The following is a 9525-nucleotide window of genomic DNA, read 5'->3' on the forward strand; positions in this document are numbered from 1 at the left end:
TACGTCTGATCATGTTAGGGTACCAATCCCAGCTAAAGTCGTTTTCGTAAAGGCCTCCGGATAGGCGGTACCTCTTCGGTGCGGGAGCTTCGAGTTCCGGGACTACGCGGGGTGGCGAGGCGGTAGGTAACTGAGGTTCCTTCCCGTGAGCATGCGTCATCGAATCGGATGATGATGAGGGTGGCGTCGACATTCCTACAGGTAAGCCGTGTATGCGCGCGCGTATGAGTGAAAATAGGTAAAGAGATAAGATTTCAAGACTACACAAACCTATGCAGTGCGTATCATTATAACTAATGGGTCGTCGCGGTTATAGTCTAGTATGCATGCAGCTTCTAGTTCGCTATAACCAATGGCTCTGATACCAATCTGTCACACCCTCAAAATCCACTCACGGAGTTTTTACCGTCAGAGGGTGTGAACTGGCAGAATCGGAATCATCAGTTATAATCAAACCATAAAAACGTTTAAATGCAAATAAGTGCGGAAGCGTAAAAACCTTAATTCAAAAGTTGCGTCACGCAGGACGACTTAAAACCAAAGATAACTGTTAAAATAAGTTTGCAGAATAAAAGTGTTTTCATTTAATGCATGCTCCTAAACCGCGCGCCCGCCTCGGCTACCTGAGAATAACATACTAAAAGTGTCAACACAAGGTTGGTGAGTTCACAAGTTATATAAGATAAATCGTTTAGCGTTTGCATTCAGCGTTTACGTTAAGTGTTTTGCGTAACCTCGTTACGGCGTTTAAGCGTTTTGCGTAACCACGTTACGGCGTTTTGCGTTTTGCGTAACCACGTTACGGCGTTTTGCGTTTTGCGTAACCACGTTACGGCGTTTTGCGTTACCAGATAATGTTATGTCAAATTATATATCGATAGGTAGCTAATCTATACAACAAGTATTACTAAGTGGTTCGACACCGAAGCTGACTGTTTATCAAGTGCCCGTCACCAGGTCAATCCAGACCATGGTAAGTGTTAGCCAAAATTACACCCACTCAACCTCCAGTTGAGCTTAGCGTCGGGTGGGGTTTGTCAAACCCAGTAGTACTACTCAACAGTGACTCGCTATTCTAAATATTAACCGGTTCGATGTGTGGGACTTCAAATGTTATGTTTGCCGCTTAGTCTTTACAAGTGATATATAATTTATAACAAAATCTTAAATATGCGTTTATATCAAAAATGCGTTTATCGGAGTATGTTATCTCCCCCAAGTGAAAAACGTTTGAAAACAGTTTAAGAGTGGGGTAAGTGAACTCACTGTTTGCGAAGAATAACCCGAATTAGATCACCAAGTGATGCGCGTCGTAGAAACTCTCTAGCGTTCTAAATAACAAAGAGATTTTCTAAGTATCGGTATGTTTAACGAGTCTCTAGACTCGGCACATAATACCTATGCACGTAACATGTTTCGTGTTTCGTTTGTGAATCGTGTGTGACTTAAACAAGTACAATTGTGATACGATACGTGAGTGAACAATTACTTTTGTGTCATGTATTAATAACATACTTTACTAGCAATTATCCCCGTAAGGGCATTTTGGTCAACAAATAACAATTACTAGCCATTATTCCCCATAAGGGCAATTTGGTCAAATCATGGCAATCAATTTGCAACTATTCCCCGCAAGGGTATTTTGGTCAAAACATAACAATTATATAAGAAATATCATATTTCATGCATTTATACACAACTCAGCAGCTAGTTTCACTGTGACAGAATTTCTACTTGAAAGATTGTACTATTTCACCGATCATATCATCTCAATTAATTCACCAAAAATCACCACTGAAACATACATGTCTTAGGTTTCCAGAACATATTTTATCTTATTTTTATTCCATATAGATTTCTCATAATGATCAAAACACTACAGTAAACTCATATCAGTCAGATTCATGCGCAACAGAATTTTATTTGAAATTCCCGTTAAACGAAAAATCCAATAAATGCAAGACCACTTGGGTTTGATTCCTAACTCAATGAGTCAACTTCCAGAAGTGGAACCAACCCAATTGGTCTCGTAGTTCATGAGATATAACATTTACAACCTAACCTAACAGCAGGTCTAACAGCTCAGCTTTGCACAACGTTTTTGTAAAATCATAAAAGTAAACTTCTACTTGTCCAAAAATTACAAACTTATACTTTATAGAAACTAGACTCAACCTAGTTTACTGCAGTACCCACAATCTCAACCAATTTTCACGTTTACACTTCGTTACAGTCACTTAAACATCGTATACACATTCTGTCCAGAATCTGTTCACATCAAAACTCAACAATTTAACTATCTATGGACCATAAATCAATCATATAACATGCTAGACACTACAACCACTATCCATGCATATCAATTACACCATACATACAAGATTAGGGTTTGTGTTTTAACTCAAATCAAAGACAACAATCAATCAAGCAACAACATCAATACTAGTTATCAATCATCATGAATTCAACAACCATCATGTTAACTCATACATACATATAAAGATCGGCTGCCTAGGGTTCTTAATTAACCCATTAAACATCAAAATTAAACAACAAGAAGGTAAAGGATGATCAATTATACCTTCCTAGCACCTAGTTCTTGGATTAAACACTTGATTAGGGCTTGTATGTGTGTGTGCTTGTGGACGGCAGCCAAGAGGGAGCAAGGGAGGGGCCGATCGGAGCTTGTAGGTTTATAATAATAAGTTAGGGTTAAGTGTTAAGGTTATATTTATAGATATACAAGTTACACTCTAGTCCCTCTACTTTCAAGTGTTGTTTTTCTAGCCTAACTAGCTTGTTTTCGTCTTGAGTTAACGTTTATAATCATGTTATCACATAACACATAAGTCTAACACATAATTATCACATAATTATTGTTTTGACGTTTTTCGTTTATTTATCAATCGTTTGCGTCAACTCGTTTGCGTTTCGGTGCAAATCCCGAAAGACTACACATGTAGTAAGTGTTAAGCGTCATTTAAACCCTAGTTTAAATGTAATGATGTGTGCGTTATAGATTCAATGATCTTAAAGTTTGAATTGACGGAGTTGAGTTAACGGAGTTAACCTGAAATTGACGATTGTCACATATAAACCCTAAAAGCCTATGAACGATTTTATTCAAGTTTCCAGCCATCCCACACCTGCTCTAGAGGAGAAACCAAGGAGGACAAGCTTACGGTTACATCTTTTATCCTTCGGTTGTCGGTTTTGACTATTTTAACGTTTGTGAGTTCGTTTTTGGTTTTTAAGCATTCAAACCTTTTGTAATCAGATTTATATGAACACGTTTATCATTTATATCTATTTCATCTATTGTTCATTGATTATGATTGGCTAAACGTGTTAGTTCTACCTAGGTTAGATGAATATTGTTAGGTTTTAATGAGTTTTATGGATTGTTGATCATCATGACTTGAATTGTTAATGCAAAGTTTGGTTTAACATTGAATTAGGTTGTGTTTAGTGGCTGTGAATTTATTAGTTATACTCATATACCTCTTGCTTTGATTAATTGAATAAGTTTTGATTGATTGTTGCTTGTTAGAACTCTTTACTTGGTGTTTAGGGTTTGTTTGCGGGGTGATCAACCGTAGGGTTTAAGTGAGTGTATTAATTGAATATAATCAGCGGGTGAACACCTTCTTAGAGACCGAGAGGTGATAAGAAGTAAACTCGTCTCATAGCTTTTACTTGTTAGGATTAGGATCGCGCGAGAACGGGTTCGGTTCTTGTCGGGTTTGGGTTTTTGAGCGATTAGTTGATCTAATTTAAGTTAAACTAAATTGTTCATCTATCCTTGATTGTGTAGTATTCGTCTCCATTAGGGTAGTGTGTCGGTGAGACCGAGAGGAGAGTCGACATTAGAGCACTTTAACAATTCGTTTCCCGGTTTGTTCTTAAAATCAACTAAGTGTAAGTTAGAGTTTGTTAGTGAGACTGAGAGGTGATCTAGCTTTCTTGAGTGAACTTTAGTTGTGTCATCCTTAGGAACCGGTGTCGTGAGAATCCTAAATCCATTAGCTTATTATACCTTCAATATGATTCTTACCTAGGTAGACGTTTTCTCCGATTGCAGTTAAGTTTCTAAGTTTCAAGTGTTTAGTTAAGTTAAGTTAAGTCTAGCTAATTAATTTAGTTAAAGTAAGTTAGGTTAAGTAGTTAATTATTAAAAATCATTTAGATATTCTTAGGTGAGTCTTGGTTAGGGTTAAGTATCATTAACGTTTTCAAGTGTCCTTGTGTTCGATACTCGGACTTCCTTAGGTCTATACTATTAGTGATCGGTACACTTGCCGGTTTTGTGTGGTTTCTTTAGGAGTCTTGTTTAATAAATTTAAAGCTTAGTTGTGAGAGCATCATTATAAACACATCAGTCTTGGTTAGAGTTTAGTGATTATAAACGTTTTCACGTGTCTTCGAGTTCGATATCCGGACTTTCTTCATCTGTGCTATACGCGACCGGTACACTTGCCGTTTGTGTGAACTAGGATAGATTGTTTGGTTTTTAAAGCTTAGCTGCGACTTGTGTTTTATTTATATATATATTTTCGCACATCATCAATCTTGCGTTAATAAGGTAGATTTATATACATGTCACAATAGTTATATGATTAGAGAAAAGGAGGGAATAAAACATGAAAATTTCACCCATAAGAAACTCGAAAAAGCTTTAAAAGATAAACTAGAGTCATAAAAAAAGGATTTCTCAAAGCTTCAATATGATTTTAGCATAAAATGTTGTCACCACTTAAATGCTAAACAGATAGTTGCCGAGCTAACCATTGAGTTAGAAGCCTCTAAATTGGAGATTGCTAAGTTAACTAATATATTTGAAAATGCTGAATTCAATTTTAAGAAATTCAATGTCTCTAATGATGTTGTTGAGTCCATGATTGAAAATCAATTAAAATGGAAAGACAAGAAGAGTGAGGGTATTGGTTACAGTGTGGTTCCTCCTTCATATAATGACAATTGCACTGGATTTCCTGTTACTAAAGAAGAGGAAGAAATGGAAAAGTTCATACAGTATTGTAAGTCGACTTCTAATGGCAGAAGTGTTCTTGGTTCAGTCAACGCTACTGAATCAACCTCAAGGGTGAATGATACTGATGTGTTTGCTTCACGTGAAGATGAAGTAATTATTGAGGATTGGACTGATGAGGAGGATGATTTATCTGTTGTGAATAATAAAGACATTAATTCTAATGTCTCGTTAAGTTTTCCTGTTTTGAATTCTATTAATACGAATGTTTGTGTGGGCTCTATTTTTAAGAGCAAAGACAATTGTGTGGTTGATTCTTCTAAAACTTTTAAAGCTGGTGGTATGGTTTCAAATAAATTTGTTAAAAATAAAAGTTTGCATAAACGTTATCACCAAAGTTTGTTAAAGAAGGAAGCTCATGTATTCGTAATTGTGATAAATCAAGTGTTAAGTCGAAAGCCAGACAAACTGGATCAAACAACAGACCAAGACCAGGATTTGACCATAATAATTTAAATATTAAGGTATATTAGTTTTAATTAAGCCCAACTATCGTCTTTTAGTTATTGCTGGTCCTAACTCACGAATTGGCTGATAACGGTCCCAAGTTTTAACGCATTTGTTTCTAACGGTCCGCGAGTAACAGAATCCTAACAGCGTTAGTTGCAAGTCGTCGATAAAACGTTTTTGGCCGAAAACTCATATTTATTTTCCGAAACTCAACATTTTCATCCCAAACATCTTGGTAACTTTGTATCGGACCTTTAAGAACCTTTTTATAGTAAAAAGTCCTAATTATTGAGGTCGTGGGAACCCTAGAACCATCGTCGGCATCAATTGATGATGCTCAAGTGGTGTTGGTTGGTTGGAGGTAAGTCAATTGGTGGTCGCGGAGTTCAACTAGTGTTTTCTGGCAAAAAAAATTTTGATTTTTCCGACCAAAAACGTTTTTCTGGCTGCCTGAAACTAACGAAGTTCGGATTTTGTATTAAAAGTTGGAACCGCCAGTAGCCAATTCGTTAGTTGGGTCTGGCAGTGACCAAAAGACAATAGTTAGGATGAATAAAAACCAATATACCTTATATTGAAAGGCAAACATGTTTTAATTGTGGCATTCAGGTCACATTGCTAGAAATTGCCCACACCGTCCGTATGTCCCATACTATGGACATTGATGTGCTAAAAGTAGTCAAATAAAAACACGCTAAAACTAGACACTAAGTAATACTGTAGATTCTTAAACTTAACTTAAACTACTAACCGGCAAGTGAACCGGTCGACTCTAGTACAGCTAAGTAAGTCCGGATATCGAACCCACAAGACTCTATAAATTACGAAACTAGCAAACAAAACTCAACTACAAGACACGACTATTTATTAATAATATTTGAGGGGGAATTTTTATACTAATTACTTAAAACTCTAAATATTAATTAACTATTAATTGAAACTCACTAATGATTAAATAATGATTACTTAATTAAACTAATAATAAACTAATTAAAACAAACCCTAATTAATATAATAATAATAAAACATAATCATTATTTTAAAACTAATTAATTTAATAATAATAATTTTAACCCTAATTTAATTAAACTAAAAAACAATTAAAAACTTAAATTAATTCAGATGATAAAAACAACTACCTAGGCTAGAATCCCCAAAGTTACGGTTATTAATTAAATGTAAAACTCAAGTTATGGAACTAGGAACATGAAATAGACCCTTGACAGAAAACCCGAACAGGACCTTTGAACTTCAAGAAGACGCCTATGGATTCCTAACAAGTTTAAAGACTCACCAGTTTTTATGAATTAAACTTCCTTACGGTTATTTAATAATTTATGTCTAAGTATCTTTATGACGAAAACCTACCTTACAGCGCGGAAATCAAAGATAGCAAAGCAGACTCAATTAACTTAATAGACTAATGAAACAATCAAACCTATGCGGACTCCTTATGAAGAACTAAATCTAGAAATCCTGACCAACAAAGATCTATCAATAGCCTATCACATTACAGCTTTCTAGGCTAGCAGCTCACTTTTATATGTTTAATTGATTTTATTGTTTCTATGATTTTAATCGATATCAATCACAAACTAGTCAAGAAAACACATCAAATGACCTAACAAAACCCTATCCTGTGAAACAATCAACAAGGGCAATGTGAAACAACAAATCCAAGTAAACAAAACCAAGCAATCATACGCATAAATTAACTCAAACTCAACAATTTACTTAAAACATAAAATCCATAACGAACAAAATCCCAAACAAAATCAAACTGAACTAAGGTTCATTACGACCTAGGTAGTCTATGGAGTTTTAGCCTAGCATCATAAATTCTAAATAAAAAAAACAAATAAAACTGAAAACATGGTGAAAATCTAAAGAACGAAAGAATAAAGGCGATAAAACCCGTAATATTCAAACTTTAACGTGTACCTCTTCACCGGCTGTTCTATTGCCTTCAAAATCACCACAAGACTCGAAAATATGCTCTAAAACTCCAAATTCGTCTGATGGCTTCAGGTTATGTTCAGGTTTAAGTTAAAGATGTTTAAATACCCAAAACAAGGCCCAACATGAAGCAAAATCGAAATAAAAATTGTCCAGCAACTCCAAGGCGCCGCGCCACCAGGAGATGGGAGCCTCGACGCGCGGCACGGCGTGTTTCACAAAGGGGCCGGCCAGACCGTCCCGGTCTGACTGGTTCTCTGTTCTGATCCTTCCGGACGCATTCCGGATCTCCGTTTTGGCTCTTTTTAGCTCGTTTTTTGCCCTTTTTGATCACGATCAACTCCCGGAACCTACGAAACACAAAAGTGTTAGTAGTATACAAATCTCGACTAAAAACGAACAAAGACTATTAAAAAAATAAATAAAATATACACGGGAAATTTAAACATTTAGCATTATATCAACATAATCATAGGAATATGCCTAGAGATACCTTCCATAAATTTAATTATAATAAATCATGGTATTCATAGACAAATCCCTCTGACGTTGATTGGAAATTAAACAAGGCTGACAGGTTGAACTCCCATCTGACTAAGCCTACCATGTTTCAAATTCATGAAGGAAACTCGGTTTCGGTCCCGAGACCCAAGTCGACCTCTGGATTGAAATCGTTCTGGAATTCAAAGCCAAATGCATCTTCCGTCCGCAAATAGGAGACAAAGTCAACCGTTTATGTTAGTAACAAAATTCCAAAACCTGATTATAAATGGTTGCCTAAATCTCCGGTGTCCAAGTAATCAGAATCTTCATGCTAGATCTTAGATAACCAGAAAGACAGGTCATTGCAACCCGTAACACATTAAGATGAATCAGGCTTACCAACACTACTATGGACTGGGTACCAAAAACTAATTAATCTCGCACATTGTGCAGGAACAGATATGGAGGAATATCATAAGACCTTGGCATTTTGATAGTGGCTACTCCTGGAACATGACAGGAGACATCTCTCAGCTGCACGACATTCAGATATTTAATGCAGGGTTTGTTTCCTTTGCGGGAGGATAAAAAGGAAAGATCACACATAAGTGTACTGTTAATGAAATCAAAACAGATTCATGAGTTATTTGAAGATTGTGAAAAGGTAATGAGGCCTGATGATGAGATTAATGTTCTAATTGGAAAATCTAAAAAGCTTGAAAGGATTAATAAAAGTGTTGAAAAGAGTGTAAAAGTTGAAGAATTGTCATTGTCAGAAATTGAAAACACTCCAAAGTTTGATGATAATGGTGATTCAGAATACGATGAATAATTGGTTTTGGAATCATTATTTCAATTTTCAAATGATAATATGAAGTTGTAGTTTAAGAAGAAAGTTGAAGATGAAACTTAGGAAGCTGTTGTTGAAGCTAAAGGAACGGAACCAATCCTCAAGCAAGTCAAAACAGAAAGTTCAAACATCCCGATTGTGAAAGTCGAAGAGGTTAAGTTATTTAAGGTACACTCTGAACCTTCTTCTCGTTATCAAGTTAAAATCAAAAGAAAGTCTAATCATGAGTTGGTAAACATTCAAAACCTAATATCATGTGAAAAATCTGAGTTACTTTATAAAGTATGTTTAGAAAAAGATGTGGAGTACAAAATGTTAAATACTCACACCGACTCTTTAATAAATGATCTTAAACGTGTTAAGGAAGCTTAGGTAAGCTTCAAAAATGCGAAAAGGCACTTTGGGAAAAGCTCAATCAAGATGAGAAAACAATTTTGATGTTAAAAAAGACTGTCAATGAGAAACAAATTTCCATAAACAGACACATTGACGAAAATACTGCACTTAAACAAGAACTACAAACAGTAAAAATTGATCTTGAAAGACTTGATTTATATCTTAACAATTACAAAGCAACATCTTTTGTCCTGGACTATATTCTTCCCAAACCGTCAGGTAAAGATGAGGTAACCGAGGAAGTTTTTTATGGAAATAATGATCATGGTGTGGGGTATAAACATGACCATGGTAATTGGGTTGTGGGCATACACCAAACATTTGTTTATAAGGTTGATTTGGT

The sequence above is a fragment of the Bidens hawaiensis genome, unplaced genomic scaffold (genome assembly GCF_021521415.1).
Source record: "Bidens hawaiensis isolate Kalapana, Puna unplaced genomic scaffold, B.hawaiensis_p1.1 tig00003393_1, whole genome shotgun sequence".
Taxonomy (NCBI): domain Eukaryota; kingdom Viridiplantae; phylum Streptophyta; class Magnoliopsida; order Asterales; family Asteraceae; genus Bidens; species Bidens hawaiensis.